This window comes from Urocitellus parryii, unplaced genomic scaffold (assembly GCF_045843805.1).
Source record: "Urocitellus parryii isolate mUroPar1 unplaced genomic scaffold, mUroPar1.hap1 Scaffold_143, whole genome shotgun sequence".
NCBI classification, from domain to species: Eukaryota; Metazoa; Chordata; class Mammalia; order Rodentia; family Sciuridae; genus Urocitellus; species Urocitellus parryii.
This window is the reverse complement of record NW_027552018.1, coordinates 326462-350625: the sequence shown is the minus strand read 5'-3', so window position 1 is coordinate 350625 and position 24164 is coordinate 326462. Positions and strand designations below refer to the sequence as shown.

The 24164-nt window shown below is 41.9% G+C and overlaps 1 pseudogene; it reads right to left on the bottom strand.

Annotated features, from left to right (window-relative positions):
• Positions 1-6929: 6929 nt before the first annotated feature.
• On the bottom strand, positions 6930-8425 carry LOC144251647 (BUB3-interacting and GLEBS motif-containing protein ZNF207-like; annotated as a pseudogene).
• Between the last annotated feature and the right edge of the window lie 15739 nt (positions 8426-24164).

The window sequence follows — 24164 nt, the reverse complement described above, 5'->3', positions numbered from 1 at the left end:
GAGGTAGCCATTGCTATAAACTACCCTCATACAATTGCTTTTGGTAGATTAGTGAAGGGACATCAGAGGGAAAGAAAAGTTCCTGTGCAGTAAGATTTATCAAAATATGACATGTGCATTTCTGTATATAGTATAATGAACCCCACTATTATATTTACATACAATGTCTCAGTAAAATAAAATAAAAAAACAAGCAATAAAAATAACTGCTTTTACTTTGTCCCATAAATATAGAGATGTTGTGTTTTGACTCTCTTGTGGTTCTTGGGTCTATTTAAAACTTTTCCACCCCTGATTTCATCAGTGACCCTTTGATTGTGCAACTGTATTATTGATTCTTCAAGTATTCATGCAGTTTCTGTAGTTCTACTCACTATTTGCTTCTTTTATAATTAGATAATTATTTCACATATAATATTGGGGTTCATTTTGCAATAATCATACAAGCATGGTATATATTTTTCCAGTTTGAATTCCCAGTATTCTCCCTTCCCTACCTCTGTTATCTCTTATCTACTCCACTGTTCTTTCTTGTATTTATTTGTAGTTGTTTTAATTAGTACATCATTGATATACATCAAAGTGAAATTCAGTGTGATATGTTCCTAAGTGTACAAAGGAAAATTTCTTCAGATTCATTTCACCACACTTCCTTTGACAGTCCCTCCATCCCTTTAAATCTCCTTCCTCTACTCCTCTGACCTCTCTATTTTTATGGAATCCCCCATTTTTTCTTTATTTTTATCTACCTTCTTAATATAAGGGAAAATATTCAACCCTTGACTTTCTTGAGTCTGAGTTATTTCACTTAGCAGGACATTTTCCAGTTTCATTCATTTACAATCAAATGCCATTATTTCTTTTTATTGAAGACTTACTAAGTAGAGCTGCATTACATGTATGTGCCACATTTTCTTTATACATTAATCTGTTGATTGGCACCTAGGCTTCTTTTTGATAGCCTTTCTATTTTGAATTATGCTGCCATAAAATTTGATGGGGCTGCATTCCTAAAATGTGCTGATTTTAAATCTTTTCAATATATACCAAGGACTGGGAGAGTTGAGTAATACATTACTGGTGTTTTGAGGAATCTCTTCATTGCTTTCCAAGGTGTTTGTGCTAATTTGCAGTCCCACCAACAATGTACAAGTGTACTTTTCTTCTGCATCTTCATCAACAGTTACTATTACTTGAGTTTTTGATAATTGCCATCCTATAGAGAGTGAGGTAAAATCTCAATGTAGTTTTTATTTGTATTTCCCAAACTGCTGGAGATGTTGAACTTTTTAAATATATTTATTGTTCATTTGTAGTTATTTTAAGAACGATCTCTTTAGTTTTTTTTCAATTTATTCTGTGAGTTATTAATTGCTTTATAATAAGTTTTTTGAGTTCTTTATATATTCTGGATATTAACACACATTTGTGGATCAGGTGGCAAAGATCTCCCATTCTGCAGGTTCTGTCTTTATGCTTTTATTTGTTTCCTTTAGTGTTCAGAAGTTTTTAATTTGATGCCATCCTACTTATTGATTCTTGGTTTTATTTCTTATGCTTTACGAGTTTTGTTAGGGCAATTGATGCTTGTGTTAATGTGTTGAAAAGTTCACCTTACAATTTTATCTAGCCGTTGTAGAGTTTCTTGTGTAATTCCTAAATCTTTGATCCACTCTTAAGTTGACTTTTTCTCTTCATGTGTGTATCTATTTTTTCCCAGACCCACTTGTTAAAAAGGCTGTATGTGTTGTTTTCTGATAGCAATCCATTGTGATGTGGTAAGGGCTAGAGGGAATTATTTCAGTTTTGTATTTACTAAGACATGCTTTGTATCCTAATATATGATCTATTAGAAAGGAAGTTTTTTGTATGCTAAAAAATTATGAGTTCTGTTCTTCTCTGATGAAATAGTGTGTAGATAACTATTAAGTTGATATGAAATAAAGTAAAAGTGATATATAGGACAGTTATTGATGTTTTGTCCACCTAACCAGTCACTTTTGATAGTAGTATTAACTTCACCAACACTTATGTTTTTTATTGGGGCCTATTTGTCCCTTTAGACTGAATAGTAATTATTTTTATAAAATTGGTTGCAATGCCATTCACGTGTAAATATTTTACAGATGTTTTTATTTTTGTTGGATTTTTCCCTTTAGCAGTATGTAGTGACCTTCTTTGCTACATTTGAGTAATTGTTGCTTGAAGTCACCTTTATCACATTTACAAATAGCTACTACTTTTTTGGCTTTCATTTACATGGAATATCTCTCTATTTTTTCACTTTTATTATGTGAACAACTTTGCAAGTCAGGTGTGTTTCTTATAAACCACATACATTTGGGTCTTGTTTGTTAATTTAATATTTCAGTCTATATCTTTTAAGTTGATAATTAACATGATGTGAATCCAATGTTAATGAGGTGTGTTTCTTTATAATAGAGGGTTCACTCTTAATTCGCATTTGCTTATCCACTCTTCTGGTTACATTCATTCTTTGTATTCTCCAATGATTTATTTTAATCTTCTTCTTGTGTATATAAAATTCCATTGTGAATCTCCTACACTGGTAGCCTAGTTGTCATAGTTTATTTTAGTTTATTCTTGTTTTGAAAAGTCTTTATTTCTGAAGAATAACTTTGATGCAGATCACAGTGTAGACTGGCAGTACTGAAGTAAGACAGATGAGACTGGACACCAGAGGAATTAGCAGGAAGCAGGTTTATTGTCTGCAGCATCTCCAGAGGGAGCTTTCACTTAAAACAAATTCTCTCACTGAATACTGAGTCCAGACATTTGTTGAGCTTTATACCCAGTGGTGTGGACAGGGGAGCTTGAAGGTATACATTTTTGCAGGGGTCTACATGAAAGTTATTTTTTTCTGTGAGTTCTCATAAGTTACCTGGTGTCTCATTTCTTAGAACTGTCAGGGATTTTACAGATTATAAATCCACAGAAGCAGAGTGCATTCATTAAGTCCAGGGGTAATTTTTTTTTCCCCAAATTTGAATTGCTTTTAATGATTTTTAAGTTTCCAAGAATAAAAACACAATACAGGTCTATATCATACTATATGTTAATTGCTCTCATCCAGAGGAATTGCTATCTGGCTAGGATGGTGTCTTAATACAGAAGAAGGAACAAACATAACCCAGGTTTGTTTTGGCCCCTCTTCCAATTTTCTCTTTATCCCCTATAACACACACACACACATAGACATACAACTTTTCTCACCAAATAAAACTAATCTTGCTTGGAAACAAATGTGGATACTATTCATCTCTGCATACTGCATAAAACACTGCTCACTAAGAGTGAGTATGAACTATGAAGTAATCATTTTCAAAACCAGTTTAATATAGTTGTAACTTTGCCACACGATCCAATTTTAGTTTGGTTTCCTAAAAATTAGTAAACTATCGAGGTTGACAGGTCTGTAACACTCAAACCCTTTTCTTCTATCACACATGTACTCTACACCTGTACATACCACACAAGCACACAAACACATACAACCTTCCCACTCTTCACAGGGCACTACATTAACATTTGCTCTAATGTGGTGACATCTGAAAATATTAAAAATCACAAACATCTCCAGATGTCCTTTCAAACCTTGATGTCAATGTATAAGCTTAAGATTAATAACATATATCAGTACCCTGTGGCAGTTCCAATAATTAACTTATCCTTGAGGTTAAATTTAATAGTTTGGGGAGAGTATAACCAGTAAGATTTTCCTAGAAATGAAAGTGAAAATTTTGAAAGAAACATTTCATGGCTCCAAATTAAGAATGTCAAATTGTCAATTTACTGAGGTTCTATACAATAATATAAACTTTACTGAGGCTGTTAATTATGTAATATAAAATACTTTGTTTTTGTTTGTTTACACCATAGTCAAATGTGAATATTAATATAAAGCCTTCTCTGCCCAAAGATTATAAAAATCCTAAGTTTAATTAAATTTAGGGGCCTTCACCAAACTTGCTGCAAGTTTGGGGACATAAATATCCAACAGCCATAAAGCTGTGAAAGCCCCTATAAGGAATAAAATAAATCCTACTTGCCTCAGACTGAACAGGGCAACACTGAGACTCAGCCTCAGCCTGTCCTATGGCAGGGCTATAGGAAGAAGAAAATTTTAATTTTAGAAAAACATTACCCAATTAATTTAAAATACATGCATTATTTTTTAAAAAAAATCCAATGATCAAGCAAGAATAGGAGAAAAGAGCAGCTCTTTTATCTACTACAATTCCATTTTGAGCCCATATTTGTTTTTTTCCTAGGGAAAGGGAATTTTCCCCTATATAAGTTTAATTAAACTGAGTTCAACACATAACTTGATCAATGGAATAGGTATTCTCCCATATCTAATGGCAAACATTGTGAGAGATTTCTAAAACACAAATTCAAATGAAATAATTCCAGCAGTCTCTCAAAAATTGATCCTCATTTGCCAGCCTTGTTACTATCATCAATTGTAAATCTTATAAAATAGAAACTAGTGCCAGACAAAATGTTGTTTTTGCTTTTCTACAAAGGGTGATAAGAGGAGTAGATGAAAGAGCCAAAACTGCAGTTCTATTAATCTTATAACTTCCTCAATAATGGCAATTACAGTGCCTGCCTGAATTTATCAAATCCCCAAAGTAGGACAGTTAAAATTCAATTTGACTCAACTTTATCTACTACTTAAAGAAGCACAAGTCAAAAGAGTTATTTCAACATAATTTGTCCCACTCATGATTCAACCACATTAAGGACCCCAGAAGCAGTTAGGTAAAAGGTATTTTCTAGAAGCTTAATCATCTTTAGGTGCATGAAAATTACAGATTACATACACTAAATGGGCATCACCTATGAGCCACATAACTTACAAGGTACAGGAAAGATCATGTACTTAGTTCTTAAATGCCATGCATAACACCATCAATTAATTGTTCATTAGAATTTTATCACTTGTTTAATTTTTTTTATCCCTTTGGACCCCAGAGAACAATAAACTTTGCTATAAAATATTGGTCTTCTCATAAAATGCACATAAAGCTTTACACAATTTTTATAAAGGTCTACCAACTCTTATAAAGTTTGTGGATAAATCTGTACATGAAATCCTTTATTGACACTGATTTGGGAGAACATTTCCTATTTAATCATTATAAATGATTAATCATTCTTAATCAGGCCACTTTTACCTTAAATACTTTTCAACAAAGTTTTTTTCTTTGGAAGTATGAAAAACAAGTGACCAAATCTAAAAAAAACTTATGCATATTACAAAACAATTTAGCTATGCAAACAGTGGAAAGGATTGTGGGACTGGCAAAAGCTTTCATGGTGATAAATGGATTCTGTCTTTTCAAAGTATGGAATTTTTTGCACCTCAATGGTACCAGAGTACAGAAGCTATATCAGAAGAGCACAGCACCAGATTTTAAAAACCATTCAGCTTTAAAATACTTGAAATTATTCACTTAAATACAAACTCTTCTGTAATGAGTAAACATTTAAATATATTTTCCTACAAAGTTAAAGCCTTTTTGCCTTAAAACTTTATTTTTTAACATTTTTCCCATAACCTCAAAGTTATTTTAAGAAATACTCACTTTTTAGAAGCCTTACAATTAGAGAAACTCCACTTGTATTCATTGATAATTACTTTGTGGATTATTTGATACTTAAAGATATCAGGAAAAACAAAAAGTCCAACAAGGGCTATTATTATAAAAGATTTGTAACACAAAATACTGAATAATGGCAGTTATCTCTACAGAAAAGTTCTCTATTAGAACACAATAATATTCAAATTTGCCAAGGATAAAAACAGCAAAGCCAAGTAGGCTTAATAACAGAAGGTATCCATCTAATCAAATAAATAATGTTACCTTCCAGGAACCTAATATATTTAAAAATTGTCAGTCCACCAATTACCATCAAAGTACCCCAAGAGGCACAGTAGTACACTTAGAATAACATATAACAACCCATTAACAACATAAGTAGCTATTACTACATGCACCTAAGCTTCTAGAAGTTTGTACCTGAAAAGCTTCTGAGGTCCATGCAGTACTGAAATCTCAAAAATAATCAGCATGAAATTAATCGGTCTGGCAGTAGGCTCTAAATAGCTCATGGAAGAACTATTAAGGCTTATATATTTTAAATATCTATGAGATCTGATGACACCCAAGGGTGTGGAAAGGTGACAATATGAAGATTTCAAACCTATTGCATAATAATTAATATGTATATTTAATGGAAATATCAACATACAATTCTATATAAACTGTTCAGTTTAAAACATGCAGCTAAGAAACAATCTACTATTCAAAGGACAGAATTCAATAATGTATCAAAACTGCATTGATAACTATGAATTTTATTATGTGGACATCTACTGTGGCATGCATCTGTACAAACCTTTCAGGCAGTGGTCCACAGCTGGGTTATAAATAAAAAGGCATACTTTTTTCTCTCTTTATTACAATGAAGTTTAACAGTACAGAAAAGTCACATGACCTTCATTAAGTATTGTTACACATTCAGACTTCCAATGTACAGGTACTTGGAAACAGCCCTCACCAAACTAGGTTGGGGACATGAAGTCCAACAGCATCTGAAATGCTGTGAATGCATAACTTTACAAATAGCAATGTAAGCTTACAGAACTTGCCTTTATTAAGGTGGTATGTTCATGTAATTCCAGCGCCTTCACAATTTAACAATCCAAATTTACTATACTTCACTTCTAAAAACCTAGACGAAACATGAAAAAGAAGCCATACAGTATAAATTGCAACCTCAGGAAAAGTTCCTGCTTTATTATTCCAAATAATTTTTCCTATGTGAAATAAATTTACAATACTTCCTGGTATGTGAGAAGATAATGTTTGTTAAAGTCACAATGAAGCCTTATTGACGGAAGCTCGGCTATATAAACAGCACACCTTGCAACATTACAGGAGGTCTCATTCCCATTGGAGGTTGAGGAGGCCCACCTTGGTTAGTGGGTACCATTGGTGGTCCCTGCCCATATGGTGGCATAGCACCAGGAAGGTAACCTGGCATGCCTTGATGATGACCACCATACTGACCATGAGGTGGCATTGGGGGTCTCATTCCTTGCTGCTGTGGGATGCCTGGCTGTGGTGGCATCATACCTCCAATTGGTCCAACTGGTGGATTACTGATTGGGGCCTGTCCTAATCGAGGAAGATTATGCTGATAATTATGTAACTGTGCCCTTCTCTCTTCCAGTGATAAATCCTCATCTGGATGGATCAACTTACTGGTTGCACTGGTGGTTGTAGGTGTAGCAAGCTTACTTGTTATTGAAGCTGCTGGTTTTGCTGCAGTACTATTTGTTGTCCTAGTGGTTGAAGCTGTAGACTGTGTATAACCAGGGAATGTAGACTTTGGGGGTTCTGTAGTTTTTGCAGGGGTGCTATTTAAGGGCTTGATATCTGTACCAACAGGTCCTTGCACAGATGCCTGAGCTTGTGCTGTGCTAGGAAACAGAGTTTAGAAGATGCAGAAAGACTTTATGAATTGGATGAAGCTATACTTGAGCTTGTTACAGGTGTCCCCATCTGTCCAGCACTGGGGAAAAGAGGCTTAGTTACTGGAGGCTGTGAAGCAGGTACTGTTGCTGTTGGTGCAGGTGGCCTATTAAGAATACCTGGTGCTGACACAGCCTGTGCTTGAGTCATTGGAGGAATTCCGGGACAGGGAACGGGGGGGGGGCATACCTGGTGGCATACCAGGCATAAGAGGTGGTATTCCTGGTTCAGGTGGCATCATTCCACCCATTGGCATCATTATGTTTTCACCACAAAATGACTGGGTGTATTTTCTCTGATGATGCAATCCAGGTGGCATGCCTGGCATAACTGGTGGCATACCTGGCATCAGAGGAGGAACACCTGGCATCAGTGGAGGCTTGCCTGGAGGCATTCCTGGTGATTCTGGAACTGGTGGCAGTCCTGGCTGAGCCATTGGAGGGATATAACCTTGCTGAGGTTGAACAGACTGTGGTTGAAATGAAGTCGAGGCTGCAGAGTCATCATCATCATACTCATCAGAATCATCCTGTTGCCTCTTTTTTTTTTACTCTCTTGTGTTTTCTGTTCAAGAAGTTGTCATCTTTCATCCATATCTTTTTCTAGAATACCTTCAATACCGTATATTTCCAACTCTATGTATGTTCTCCCAGGTATTGCATTCCTTACAGCATCTATTGTCTCTTTATGAACCTGCATGCAATGAATAGCTAAGCCAGGTCCTGTATACAATTTCTTATGACATATATGGCATTTAAAATGCTTTGCCTTTTTGTGCTGTATAAGGATCTTCTCATCATCAAATCTCTATTACAATACCAGCACCACGGCTTCAGCTAATTCTTCTTCTTGCGACCCATAGCTGTGTCCTTTTGGAAAATTAAAGGGAGGAGAAAAAAGCAGGAAAAGGAGGAAATAAATTGCTCACTTTTCTGACCCAATGGCCACCACCTCGTCCCACAAGAAACCCAGGGGGTAGATTTAGTTTCTGCAAGTCAGAGCAGATCAAAAAGAAATAGGGAGTGTAACCACATTTGAGCCATTTTGTAGAGATCTTTGCTGATACATTGTAAACAAGAACAATTATGGTGAGGGTCTGTGGAGAAGCTTAATGAAGATGCATTTGTGTATGAGGAGGTGCCACTATAGTATTTCTGTTTTAATGCTTGAAATATATTATTGCGTGTCCTTCTGGCCCTTTGAGTTATCCAGATGTGTTACCTTTTACCAATGACTTGGTGCTTCTCTCTTGAATCTGTAAAAATCTTTCTTTGGTCTGAATTTTGGCATTTTAAACAAAGAGCAGCTTCATTTGTGACTGTCATAAACTGGAAGCAATCAAGATTCCCCTAGACAGGTAAACAGAGAAACAAAGTGCTCTCGTCACAGAGTGGACATGACTTGGGATTTAAAAGGGACAAACCAAGGTACCAATAGCGTGGCTGAGTGAGCCACGCTGGGAGTTTGTGTCATTCCATTCACATGACATTCTGGAAGGGCACATTGGCTGAGGCTGGTGTGGGGTCGAGCAGGAGACGTTCTAGGTTATTCTGTGATGCTGTGGTGGTGGATATATGCACCACTCCTTGTGAAAACCCAGAGACCCACCAAGAGTGGAACTGGATGTAACCAAGTAAAATCCAAAGTGAAGATAGGGACCTGTGACGGAATGCAGATTGCAAACAAGAATGTACCTGCATTACGAGCACTGAGGATTGAGCCCAGCACTGAGGATTGAGCCCAGGACCTCCTGGAGGCTAGGCAAGTGCTCTGCCACACCTACAGCCCAACCCTACTGCAAATGCATGCCACAACCCCGCTGAGCAGGGTGAGGGGAAGTGACCACCTGGAAACTCTGGAGGTCAGAAGAGACTGGAAGACAAAGACAGAGGAACTGTGCAGAACAGGGTGTGCTGGTGGTGACCAGCCCTGGGAGGCAGTGGTGATGGTAGGAGCAGGGTCTCTCACTGGTGGAGATGAGTGACAGATAGGCAAGGGGGAGATAAGGAGAGAAACACAGAAGGGTCTCTCACTGGTGGAGATGAGTGACAGATAGACAAGGGGGAGATAAGGAGAGAAACACTCAGTGACAGAGAACTCCCAAACCCGGGATTGAGGGGGCAGGCCAAAGGGATACAGGAGCCAACTGAAAGTTCCCAGTGGCCAAAGCTGGAACAGAGCGCTGGATTGTAACCAAAGCGCAGTGTAGGTATTCATAAGCACAGACTGAAAAATAAATGACTGCACTCACCCCGCCGAAAACATAAAATCAAATACATAAATGGTTGCATGAATAAATAAACGGGGACACCCCCAGGCAGAATGACAATGTCCATGTTCTTGACTTTTATAGGTACTCCCTCCAGAAGGCAGGGCTCAACTCCCACTCCTTCAGTGTGGGTGGCCCAGTGACTTCCTTCCAAATAGGACACAAGGTGGAGCAGGGAAAGCCTGACCCCTCACAAGGTGGTCAATACGGGCAGAGGTGAGTCATGCCCAGGACCTGTACCCCGGCAGGATATGGGAAGAGAGTGACACTCGCCATGGTCTTCCTGCCTGAAACCACAACCCGAGGCTAACCAGGAGTGGAGAAGGCAGCCCCCTACACTGAAGGCCAAGGGACCCCCTGACCAGAATTCCCCCAAACTGCCCAGTCATCAAAACAGGGGGCCCGTCAGTCTAGCAGGGCCTTGGGAGACAGATGACTAAGCAACATGGTGTCCTGGATGGATGGGTTCCTGGGACACAGCAAGGGCAGGGGCAGTGAGGAATCTGACAGAGGATGGGCTTTCGTTAACACTGTACCAACAGCGGCCCCAGAGAATCATGAGCAAGAAGGTCACTGGCACAGGGTCCCGGGGACTGCCTGCCCCTGCAACCCTTCGGTAAATATAAGCTATTCTAAAATAAAAGTTCATTTCAAAACACTAGCATGATTTACTTGTTAATCACAAAATTAAATCTGCCTTAAATTTAGGTCTCCAAACTACCCATGACAATTCCACACAAAATTCCAATTTTAAAATACCTTCTAGTGCCGAGGTAGAGGGACATACTCCCTTGTTATTTTAATGCCCTCCTCAGTAGACACGTCGTGGCTCCCATCCAAGAATTCAGTCTCTCTCACATCTGCTCTCCTTCCTGCTGTCCGCCTCATCTCAGCCTCCTCTCTCGGCCCTACCCACCTTTCAGTCTCATCCATTCTTTAAGAATACACAGTGGCCAGAGTTATAGCTCAGCAGTAGAGCGCTTGCCTAGCACATGGGAGGCCCTGGGTTCGATCCTCAGCACCACATAAAAACAAATAAAGGTATTGTGTCCATCTACAACTAAAAAATTATATATATATATATATATATATATATATATATATATATATATATATATGAATATACATACTGAGCTCCTAATTTGGATATACCAAATTTGCATCCACTGGGAACCTCAGAATATGGCTGTATTTGGAAACTAGGCCTTTGCAGGTGTTATCAAGGTAGGGAGCCAGATGAAACCATTGGATTGAGTGGTCCCTAAACACAGTGAGAGTTCCCTCGCAAGAAGGCCATGTGTGGACGCCCAGGGGAAGGCTGTGTGAAGAGGCAGGGACCAGCATGATGTGTCTCCAGCTGAGGAGCGCTGAAGACTTCAGGAGCCACCAGAAGCTAGTGGAGCCGTGGAGCAGTGCTCCCTTGGAGTACAGAAGGAACTACCTGCTGACACCTTGATTTAGGCCCAGAGAATAAGTGGGCTTTGGTGGCACAGTTCTTTTTGTCCCCACTGTTGCTCTCTCTGAGTCTCCCCTCTCAGCCTTCCAGCACCAGCACATCTCCCGCCATCTGCTTCTGTCCAATCCAGTCTCCTTACAGCTCTGGTCAGAACACCCCAGCAACACTCCTGTCTGCCAGGCAACCAGCGCGAGCTTCATAAAAGAAGGTTCGATGCATAAAAAATTGCTAGTGAGTTTTAAATTAAAGAGGCAGACTCTCGTTTACTTTTATTCCCAGCTCCGGGACGGCTTCTCCTAGCTCCCGCCTCCAGCCACCTAATGCGGTGGAGAGGTTTACAGAAGAGACTAGCGAGAGAGGGAGTGCATGCCAGGGAGTGAGCTTTTATTGGGGAACAAAAAAATTCCAGGGAAAATCCCATCCAATGAAGGTTAAGGGGGGGCAGCATCCCAAGGTCAGGGCCAGCTATTGGGTCTTCAGGGCAGTGGCCAGGCACGCCTCTGCACGGACAAGCCCTCGTACCTGGGACAGGGTGGGAAAGGCTCTGACACGGCTGTGTCTAAGCGCCTCTCTCCCAGCCAGGGAGGTAACTCAAATCACATGCGAGGATGGCCTCCCACACTCCTGGGCCCTGGGGAGCCTGCTGCTACACCTGCTACAGGTGGTCAGTCCAGGCAAAATGCAACCGCTGGAACGACAGCAGTCCCCAAGCGCCTGGAGCTGGGCAGGGTCTGCAGTGTGGAGCACACCGCGTCTCCTGACCAGCACTGAGGCCTGGCCTGACTCCCACTTTACAACCAGGTCTCAGGAGAAGGAAGGCTGGCCTGCCCTCCCCCCCGCCCCCCGAGGGCTGGGCTTGCAGGCGTGCTCCTCCACACCTGGCTGCTCGTTCCTTCTTGAATTATAGTTCAAATTCAGCCTCATAATAACCTAGCATTGCCCTTCTCCCTAAAGCAGAAATAGGATTTTAAAAGCCTGTGTAATGAAAACTAAGTGCACGCTGCACGGCGTATAAGAAATTTTACCTTAAAATCTACCAGAGTAGCATCAGAAGTAGACAGAACTACTGGAGCTGGGCTGAGAAATCAGGGAAGGATAGAGGGAGAAGGGAGGGAGGGCCAGGGAGCACCCTTGGGATGAGGCTGGGAAGCTCCCGCACTGGCAAGATCACTTCCAGCCACACTCCCCACGTGTGACACCACTGGCCTCTCCCACACCAGCATCACCCCAGCTCCAACAGTGCACTGAACCCCGATTCTGCACGTGATGTCTCTCCAGGCTCCTTTTCTGTCACCAAATCACAAAAGCCTCAGGCTCTGAAGCCCTTCGCATTCTCCCTTAGGGGAAGGAAGGGCAGCTGCCCTCCAGACAGCACGGACTTAGGAGCCCACTGCTGAGGGCCTGGTCACAGCCTGTGGTGCTGAGGGAGGTGGGACCTTTGGAAGGTGGGGTCCAGCAGCAGAAGGAAGCAGGTCACTGGGGGCATCCCCTTACAAGGACATTGTGACCTGACCTCTTTTTGCTCTCTCTTTGCCTGCCGACCACCTTGGGCCACCTTGAGGTGAGCAGCTCCCTGCAGCACGTGCTCACTCTGTGATGCTCTGCCTCACCACAGCCCAAGGCAATGGGCCAAGTGACCGTGGACTGAAACCTCTGAAACCAGGAGCAAAGTAAACCTTTCCTCCTGTAAGCAGGTCACCAGTAGCATTTGGCACAGCAGTGCAAAGCTGGTTGATGGAGCTTCCACTGAACAGGTTCCGCCTGGACCACGAGGACAGCAGGGAAGTGGAGCAGCCGTGGCCAATCACTTTCAGAGAAGTGCTCCCTTTGATGCCAGGCAAAGGGAGGCAGGTGGCAGAGCAGGGAGGGGACTCAGGTGTAAGGTCAGCAACCAGGGCGCGGGTGCCTGCTATGTCCCCCACTGGCAGTGTGACCACAGGTGAGGCCCCCTGGGCCCTGCTTTCCTTGCCTACAGGGGAAAGGCTTCCATCTAAATGTTGCTTAGGGAATTTCCTGCTCTGCAGTCCATGCCCCTTCACAGGTGAGAAGAGCCTCTGTCAAGTGACATCTGAGGCTTGCAGTTGAGCATGCTGCATCCCTTCCCGCTGGCAGACTGTCAGGTCTGAGAGGCCTGAGGGACAGCAGCCAGAGCAAGAGGCAGAGCATGTGTGGCCGGTGGTTTCCTGATGCGCCCCACGCTGACCGACAGTGTCACCAACCACCCGGGGTCAAATTCCCTGCAGTCGCACTCGAGTTAGGAGACTGAAAGATCTCTGGCTCTAACTAAAGCATGTCCAGGATGGCAGCAACGGAAACACTCCCCGAGCCGGGAGTGACATTTCTCCTCTCATCTTTCTTAATGGGAGTTTTGGGATATCTAGATTTCAAGAGGTACTAATCATGATGATATATTTTCAAAATCGCAGTTGCTGTAAATACAGAATTTCCAGTATAAGCTAGTCAAACCTACTAAAGCATATTATTATGGGATTAAGTATCAATCTAAAGATCAACCAATCCCTTTACCTTACATGATATTCATAACTCTGTGTATAATATCTGGTACCTACAACTTCCCATTAGATTGAGAAATAAATGTAATTATACAAAATGTTATTTTTCTATGATTATATGTGGAAATCTGAAGTTTAATTTAGTACATTTGACCATTAAGCATCAGGAATCCCTAATTTTCACTAGGCCAGGTGGGCCACATCTGTAATCCCCAGTACTTGGGAGGCTGAGGCAGAGGATATAAATAAAATAAAAAGAGCTGGGAAGGAAGTTCAATGGTAGAGCACTTGCCTAGCATGCATAAGGCCCTTGGTTCCATCTCTAGTACTGCCAAAAAAGAAAAGAAAAGAAAGGAAGAATTCCTAAATATCTATTTCAAAATCTAAAAGATGTCCATGTTTGGAATAGGAGAAGGCAACCTGGTTTTGCTAAATTGCACAACAAAATAGATGATTGCTGAGTGCTAGGGAAGATTCCTGTCGTCACCTCCACCAGGACCTAGCAAAATCACAGAAGCATTTGTCCTCCCGCCCAGCAACACCACTTCTAGGAATCTATCCTAAAGCCGTCCTGGCCAAAATATAAAACACCCTCTGCACAAGGCCAAGCACGGCAGAGCTATTTGTAAGTAAGACCGCACGACACTGGCTGAGTAAGCCATGTCCCAACCCCATGTGGAGCTCTACGCAGCTCTAGAAACTCCCAGCACTGCCCTGCAGGCCTCTGGACACGCCCTTGTGAACAGGGCAAAGCACAGAGGACGGTACCTGGTGCTCACTGCCCCACAAACCTGAAGATGTAAAGCAGGCTTGAACCCCTAACTCTTATTTATTTATTGGTACCAGGGATTGAACCCAGAGGCACTTTACCACTCAGTCACAGCCCAGCCCTAATTATTTTTTATTTTGAGTCAGGGTCTCCATAAGTTGCTTAGAGCCTCAACCTGGTGATTGTCCTGCCTCAGCTTCCTGAGCTGCTGGAATTACAGTTATGTGCCACCATGCCTGGCTTCTTACATCATTAAAAATATATATATTTTTAAATGAGCTTTGCATGGTGATCCCAACAGCTCAGGAGGCTGAGGAAGGAGAATTGCAAGTTCAAAGCCAGACTCAGCAACTTAGTGAAGCCCTAAGCAATTCTGTGAGACCCCGTAAAATACTAAAGTAAAATACTAAAAAGATCTGGGGATGTGGCTCAGTGATTGAAGGCCCCTAGGTTCAATTCCTGGTACCTCCTTCCCCCAAAATTTAAATGATCTAAATGCATAAGTTGAGTTTTAATATATTGATCAACAGGTGGATGAGGCTCTCCATTGTACCATTTTTTAATCTGAATTCTGAGGGGTGAGTATAGTTGTGCAAGAATGCTGTAACATTAAAAATTCAATATAATAAAATATGTGGAAAATAGACACTAATGAATTGAATTCATGTCATTTGTTAACAACCTAAATGTCCATCAACTGATGCAAGGATAAACAAAATGTTGCATTTAGTAGAAATATTATTCAGCAATAAAAAGGAACGATGGGGGCTGGGGATATAGCTCAGTGGTAGAGTGCTAGCCTAGTAAGCACTGAAAAAAATAAAAGTGAATAAATACGTAATAGATATGTTACAATATGGATGCACCTTGGAAGGGTTATGTTAAGTGAGGGAAGACAGTGGTGACAGCCCTCGCACTGTAGGATCCTGTTTACAGAAGACCCCTGGAGAATGGGAGGACCCACAGGGACAAGGGTGTGGCTGCAAGCTACGAGAGGAGCCACTGGAAATGACTGTGGAGGAGGGCGGGTTCCTACCTGGGTGATATCAAGATTTCTGTGAATATTAAAAACCAATACGATAAGTGAAATGCATCTCATATTAAACAAAATTTAAAAATCTGCTGTTAAAGGAATGGATCAGGTAATTAGGGGACATGAAGGCTGACTTGATATTAGAGGATGTAAAGGAACTGTCAGTGTTTAACGGTTACTAGGATCAGTAATTTACAGACTTAGGGAAGAGTCCTTGTAGCCTGGAGAGACATACTGACGTGCTGTGAATCAAGTGACACTGGTCTTGGGTTTGCTTTTAGGTGACCCACCACGGAGAGCAGTGGAGGGAGTCCCTGAGGAGGCGGGCAGAGGTGCTGTCCCGCTTCTGTGTACATTTGAACATTTTCGTGTTACAAAGTTTAAGAACAATCTTGACCTCTGAAGAGTTAGGAACATACTCAATATTTTCTATAAACAGTGCAAAAAACCTACTAAGCCTGGCAGGGCAACTATTGAGAAAGTGAAAGTGTGGTGAGCCATTTCTGTGAACTGTGGCCGCCATTACAAGATGGCGCTGGTTTCCCCTGTAGTCTGTGACAAACAACTCCTTATCAGAATGAGTTGGCACGCTGTGACTTGGCACCCTATGAGAAAAGTCCACGTGGCAGTTGTGCATTGGGGCTTTATCTGCTTTATTAAGGCTGGGGCACACGGGAGTAGTAGTAGTGGCAGTAGTAGTAGCAGTAGTAGTAGTGGCAGTAGGAGTAGCAGTAGAAGTAGTAGTAGGAGTAGCAGTAGAAGCTAAAAGACATGTCAATACAAAGGCCTGAATAAACAGCTGAAAGAAGAAAAAGTATCAAGGACCTGAATAAACTGCTGAAAGAAGATTCCTGAGTTGCGTCTTCCTTGCGGGCAAGGGGTCGCGACAAGTGGCGCCGAGACCCGGGAACCAGAACTTTCAGTCAGTCAGGGGTGGTGCACCGGTTAGCCCTAGGTAAGTGGGATCTGCGATCAAAGCAGGGATAGTCCCAGTAAGTGGGATCCGCGTCCAAAGCGGGGTCAGCTCCTCTACAAAGAAAGAGAGAGCCTCATATGTATTGCAGCTGCACTGTGTACTTTCACTTTTGTTTTCTGTGTTTCTTTTGTTGTGTCATTTCGCTTTTGTTTTTTGTGTTTCTTTTGTTGTTGTGTCCTCTGTAGATAAAGAGAGAGCGGGGAAAAAATAAATAAATAAATAAGACGCTCCTCTGTAGATAAAGAGAGAGCGGGGTTTTGTATTTTCACTTTCTTTATACTGCTTGGAACAGTATGGGTGCTACTCCCTCAAGTCCAATTTTGCTGGCCTTGGACAGGTTACTGCGTTCTAAGGGACTTAAAGTGAAGCAGTGCACATTACAGAGGTTTTTAGAAGAGACTGACTCTGTAGCTCCTTGGTTTGCTTTTTCAGGGAGTCTCACGATTTCCAGTTGGGACAAATTAGGGAAAGATCTGGATTTCGCTTACAAACAAGGAACTTTAAGGGGCGGTACCATTCCGCTTTGGAAATTAGTGAGGGGGTGTATAATGGATGGTAAATGCTAGAAAGCTGTGAGCGAGGGTCAGGCCGTTCTTGAGCAATTGCATGAAGAAAAATCGGAAGGGTCACATAGCGAGGTAGCAGAAAGTATTAGGAGTAAGAGTGGTGAAAAGATAAGGGAGTCTGAAGTTAAACAGAGGAGAAGGCTCTATCCGGAATTGACTGAGTTAAAAACTCCCAAGGACACAAGTAGCTCGGATAGTTCTGAGGAATTAGATCCACCCTAGCCGCTCTCAACCCCGCCTTCTCATCTTCCCCCTCCCTATCAGGCCCACAGAAAAGTCTTAATTGACCTTCTCCAGAATATTCACCATGGCTTATTTTAGGACTTTCAGCAAAAAAAATCTCTACAAAAAGGTTTAATGTAGATAAACTTCCTATTTTCATGTTGCCCTGTTTTATTTGGCTACTGTCTGAAAAAATCAGCATTCCAGGCACTGGACACTCCCTTACTAGTTTTTCACAAAAATATGTAACAAGGCCTCTGGCCTTGAGCTGGGCTTCACAGTGCTGATTACATTTCTAAGATAAGGGAGTTACTAACTGGGCTCCATGGTAACAGCTGGCAGGAGGAAGAATTGGAAATGGAGATAGAGGAACTGGAGGGTCGATTGAAAAAGTCAAGATTTAAAGCACCTACAGCCCCGATCGCTGTCACGCTCCCTCCTTATAACCCCGATTGGGACAAGGACAACCCCAGAAGGCTGGGGGGTGTTCAGTGGCAGCCTAAGACGGCCCAAACTTCCCAGTAATTGAAAACTTGGATGCCGATGGACAGCCGGCCAGAGTACATGTTCCTTTAGCCTTTAAGGATATTAAACAACTAAAGGAGGCAGTTACTAATTACGGATCCCATGCCCCCTTTACATTGACTCTCTTCGAGTCTTTCTCTGCCAATCAGCTGACACCTAGTGACTGGCAACAGCTTTGCATGGCTGTGTCGTCCGGAGGGGATTTTTTGTTGTGGAAAAGTGAAAATCAAGAGAGGTGTCGCGAGCTAGCCCGAGTCAATCAGGACGCCGGCTTCCCACGGCATAACCTTGAAATGTTAACAGGCTTGGGACAATATGCTATCATAAATCAACAAATTAATTATAATCCTGGGGTCTATGCTCAGATAGCTACAGCAGCCATTTAGGCTTGGAAGGCTCAACCTATTTCAAATGCTAAAACAAAAATTTCAAAAATTGCTCAAGGACCCTCTGAGCCTTATTCTGACTTCCTTGCCTGATTGATACAGGTAGCAGAAAAAATATTCCCTAACTTGGAACAAGCCATGCCGGTCATTAAGCAATTGGCTCTTAAATATGCAAATTCCTATTGCCAAAATGCCATTAAATCTACCAGAGCAAAGAGTGTTGATGACATGATTCGAGCTTGTAAGGATATTGATGGAGCTCATATTACAGGACAGGTTCTGGCCGCTGCCCTCAAAACGGAAACAGGGACCCGGCCTGGGCCCCGGAAGCCTAGGTGTATGGGGCAATCCAGGGACGGAATGGTACCCCGGGGAGTGGGCGACTTCGTCACCTCCCAGGGGCCAACCCCTTTCTATCTGTAGACTCCCTAGGGGAATGCCAGGAAGTACAGCATGTACAACTGCAACCGCAGGTCGCAGAGACAGAACAAGCTGCTACCGCAGTAAGATCTTGGCCAGGCGGGGGAAAATGCAGACAAAATCAAACAAAATACAATCGGCTAAGAAAACTTGGAGAACTTTTGCCCTGAAAATGGGCACCAGACTCCATGTTGTTTGCATCACCATGGTAACCATTGGGTGCCTGGCCGGCATAGCTGCTTCCTGGTCCCACCTCCCACACTTTTGCGGGCTTCTGATTGGTTCTTCCACAGTCACTCAGACAGGACTTCTGGTTCCGCTTTCCAGCCACTAACCTGTACTGCTGTGTTTCAGGTTTCTACCGGAGCTGCTCAGAGCCTGTATTTTTTTTACAAAAAAATGCCTACCTGTAAATGCTAATGAAAGATATCTTTTTCAGACAAAATTTAATTCCACAGGTTTCTATGTTACAGTCCTAAATTTAAGCGAGTTCTAAGTTAAATAACCTGACTTTTTCTCTATAGTTGTGTTACTAAATAATGTTCTATTGATAGGAGATATCAAATATGCTTCTTTATATTTTACTTTTAATTTTGAAGGTTATGAGGATGCATTTGCTCGCCACAGGAACAAGCCGGCAAAGTTCCTGTGATGACCAAAAAATCCTTATTTTCATTGCTAACTATAAAAATAAAAATGTATACTCAAGGATCTTATTTCAGTTACATCAAGTGACGTCACATAGAAGAGTGCACTCCTAGTTAAAAATAAATTACAATGGATCCAAATATTTTAAGACCACGTGGTTACATAAAGTTAATACAATTATAAGTTATGTTCTTATTCTTAATATATATATATATTTTAGATATTTAGATAACCTATATTTGTTAATCTATAAATTAATTAGCACATGCCTAATTAATTAGTTAAGTTAATATATATTTGCCTAATTGTTTTTCTTCAACAGAAAACCTATAATTTATGTTTTATATTTACATTTATCAGATACTCTGCCTTTTCAGTTACAGATATTTGAGATAAATGTGTTTACTATAAATTTGCTTTTAAGTAAAAATACAATCAAGTAATTTCTAATTCTCAAGGTTATTGTTCAAACTCATAAAATGATACATTATTATAATTCTCCAAAATATCTAAAGGTTTTAACTTTATTTTCATTGATATTTCTTATCAAAATATAATAATTTGTTTATAGATTCTAAGGTTTTCAAAAATTGTTCCAAAGTATAAAAAGAAATTAAAAAAAAAAAAAAAGGGGGCACACATGCCTCCTCCTGGATGAAGAACCTTGGTGTCCTGTGATTTAGAATTAATCAACACATTTTATCTGGGATTTTGGCTGCTAATCAAAGGATAGATTTGCCTCAAGCTCAAGTTGAGGAATTGTCTGACCTAGTACATTTGGGTTGTATTGATCAACGAGCACATTTATGTATAACCTCTGTCAGATTTTATGATTCCAGAAATGCCTCATACATCATCGGAGAGTATTTATCCGAAACCTGGTCCATGGAAGCAGAAAACTTGATCCAGTCTCAACTAACTCAGATTGCTGTTTTGAATAACACCCGTGTCGTACCAGTGACTTTGGGACAATTCACCCGTTGGATTTCTTCTGCTTTTTCCTTTTTTAAGGAGTGGGTGGGAGTAGGCATTTTTGGTGCAATGTGTTGCTTTGGTATGTTTCTCTGTTTGTGGTTTCTCTGTCGCCTCAAGGCCCGCAGTGCTCACGATAAGGCTATGATCATACAAGCTCTTGCTGCTTTAGAAAATGGCAACTCGCCACAGGTCTGGCTTGCGCATCTTAAACAGTAAACCTTTGACATGGTCGTTGCACCCCAAGTTATTATAACATTGCACTGGGATCGACATGTCCTTCTTTTGTCACTCTTCTAATGCTGGAACTTCTACCATATCTTTCCTTTGTGCATACCTCTCCTCCCTGCCTTTCTGCACTAGGATCTTTACTAACTAATCTTACGGTTCAACTACACCTGCCATTTGACAGTGATGGTCATGGGTCCTGTACATGGAGGCGGTTACCATAACACTGTCCTGTTGGCCACAACACGCTGAGCTGATCTTGTAGTACCCAGTGACGGGCAACTTCCACGCTTGCACTGCAACCTAAGACAGGGGAGTGGGGCCTCCCCAGAGATGGGTAAGCAGTGCAGGGGCGGTGGACGACCTAAGACAGGGGCTACTTGATTCCCTTTGACATGCAATAAACAAAAGAGGGGAACTTGCTGATAGCAGGCCTTCCCTGGTCCCCGGGGCCCAGCCCCCAATTCCTTGTTCTGCATGTCAAAGTGGCCAGTTCACAAGGCCATGACATATGTGCTCCACGGGAACGTCTTGGCCTTTATCTAACAATGGCAGATGTCACGACCGAATTTCTCCCCCTTTCTACTGTCCGTGCCTTTCTTTCAGGGTGCTGCCAACTTGTTTGTCGTCGTATTTCTAATCAGTCACAGTTCAGCCTCAGCTGTCCCCCTTCGTCCACCATCGTCACGATACAGGATGCGAGGCAAGGCACTGCACTTGAGTGATCCTTGAAGTGGACCTCAAGGAGAGCATGTCCTATTGCATGCGGGTTGGACATCCACGCCCCGCCCCACGAAAAAAGGCGTCGGCTGATATGGCCTCAGGTTTGGGGAAGGGCCCTCCTTAAGGCTGGGCCATACTATGCAGCCACTTCTGCACAGTGGGATAGGACCTCTACTCTCGCCTGTATTGTCGTAATAAAACAAAAAAGGGGGAACTGTGGTGAGCCGTTTCTGTGAACTGTGGCCGCCATTACAAGATGGCGCTGGTTTCCCCTGTAGTCTGTGACAAACAACTCCTTATCAGAATGAGTTGGCACGCTGTGACTTGGCACCCTATGAGAAAAGTCCACGTGGCAGTTGTGCATTGGGGCTTTATCTGCTTTATTAAGGCTGGGGCACACGGGAGTAGTAGTAGTGGCAGTAGTAGTAGCAGTAGTAGTAGTGGCAGTAGGAGTAGCAGTAGAAGTAGTAGTAGGAGTAGCAGTAGAAGCTAAAAGACATGTCAATACAAAGGCCTGAATAAACAGCTGAAAGAAGAAAAAGTATCAAGGACCTGAATAAACTGCTGAAAGAAGATTCCTGAGTTGCGTCTTCCTTGCGGGCAAGGGGTCGCGACATGAAAGAAACAGGGTCTTCTAGCTAAAGGAGAGAAATTCTCCCCCTGTAATTCACCATTTTGTGAGGAGAAAGATATGGAGAACATGCATAGATGAGAGAGATAGAAAAGGCCATTTGCTCCCTGAAATTGGTTAACCAGGATAAAGAACTAAGTTAATTATTCATTGATTCCATGAGGGTGAATATCCCCAAGTATTGAATTTGTTAGTTGTACCTACCTAATAAAGCCTGGGGAGAGACCATAGCATAATATTTCTACACAAGGGCGTGCTGAATGTGGTCTATTATATTGGAAATACTTTGCAAATAAAATTAAATCTTGGTGGATAGAAGTCTTATTTCCAGCCATGCAGCTATTCATTTCTTAACTATTTGGTTTGATTTGATTCATGCTAATTTTGAGTTCTATTGCTAAGACACCTACATAAGGAAGCAGCCCCCTGGCAAAAAGAATTCCTGGAGGTGCTGCCTAGGGTTGTCCCCAGCCAGCTGAGCAACTGGGACAAATTATCCAGGCCTCCTGGAGGCCGCTTTTTCTTCTATAAAAAGAGCACAATAACACCTGCCACGTGGAAGTGTGGAGAGGTGAAATGCGCCAACACGTCCAAAATTGCTATTGCAAAGTCCAATCAACAGCAGTAGTTATGAGAATTGTTCTGAAGCTCAGTGTTAAGTTAGGCTAGCACAGGGGCTGGCAGAAGATCTTGGTCTTCGTGGCCAGGGTGGCCGAGGTTAAGGTCTGGGGCTGGAGGGTTTCACGGTCTTGGAACGGCAGGACTCACTTGCTGGCTGACTGTGCCAACTGAAGCCTTTTGGTTCTTTAGTAATTATCTGATCTATTAATTAATAAAGCTATTAATTAATGTAATTCTCCAATCTCTTAATGAGTGGATCCACTAGCTGATATAGCCAATAAAATAGTTTCCAAAGGCACATTAAAGTATTTTAAAAGATAAGCTGCCTAACTATAGTCTGAACGAATGAGCATAATTTAAAATAATATAAACTACTTGCTGGTTCCTGAGTAACAAGAGATAATCCCAGATACATGGAAGAATAGCAAATTTTAATCTACATTTTACATTTAAAATTCCAGCACTAACATGGAAATCAGCCATGCCTGCACACAATGGATCTTTTATTAAGTGAACCCCACACCCTGATCCTTGAGAACACGTGGGAGCCAACCCACCTCCTGACATTGCCAAGAGCCCTGCTGTCCACCTCAGAGTCTGCAGTAAAAAAGAAGTGATTTTTAAAACATTTTTTTTCCTGCTTATTAAGGACTAGGTACCACAGAACACTTAGAAACAAACTAAAATTATATAAAAAGTAAAAAAAAATTAATCCCACACTCAGAAAAAAAAATATTACCAACTTTTGGTCGACTTCATTCCAGTCTTCTCTGCATGACTTTCATCTCTACTTGAAGTGATAGTGTATTCAATTCTATATCCTGCTTTTGACTTAAAATACCGTACAAGTGCTTTCCTTTTATTACCAATTCTCAGCATTTTCTAAGACTGAACAGGACGTAGCCATATGGAAGTAACCGATTTGGGGCCTGCCCTGTTGCCAGCCGGCTGGCCCTATTGCTTCCCATTCGGGGTCTCCACTGTGCACAGCTCTGCAGGGATCCCTGCATCCCTCAAGCATCTGCTCTCTCCACATCGCAATAGCAGCATCTACAGGGTCACTGTGCTCGGCCAGCAGCGAGACCCCCACTCCAGTCACGTCTCTGAAAAATAATAATACGAGCAGGAACGTTAAGAAGATAGGCCTCGGGCTGGTGTTGTGGCTCAGCAGTAGAGCGCTTGCCGGGCATGTGAGAGGCACTGGGTTCGATCCTCAGCACCACATAAAAATAAGTAAATAAAATAAAGGTATTGTGTCCAACTACAACTCATATGTATGTGTATGTGTATGTATGTATGTATGTGTGTGTGTGTGTGTGTGTGTGTGTGTATATATATATATATATATAAAATTTTAAAAAAAGAAGAAGATATGCCTCCATAAACTTCAAACTACTGGGTTATCTCTTCTCCACTATATGGTAATCCAAGGTCAGCAAAATGGGGACACGCCGAGTGGAACAAACTGTTCCTATGGTCCATGAGCCCCCAGGCAGCACTGAGGCTAGTGAGTATTAACTGCAGGCTAACAGTCAAGGACACCACCGCAAAGACGGACACATCAGGCACTGGCTTCCAGCTGAACCACCTGAGCACTCTGAATGTTCCCTGGCTTCTAAGGCAGCCTCTTCCTTTGTGGTG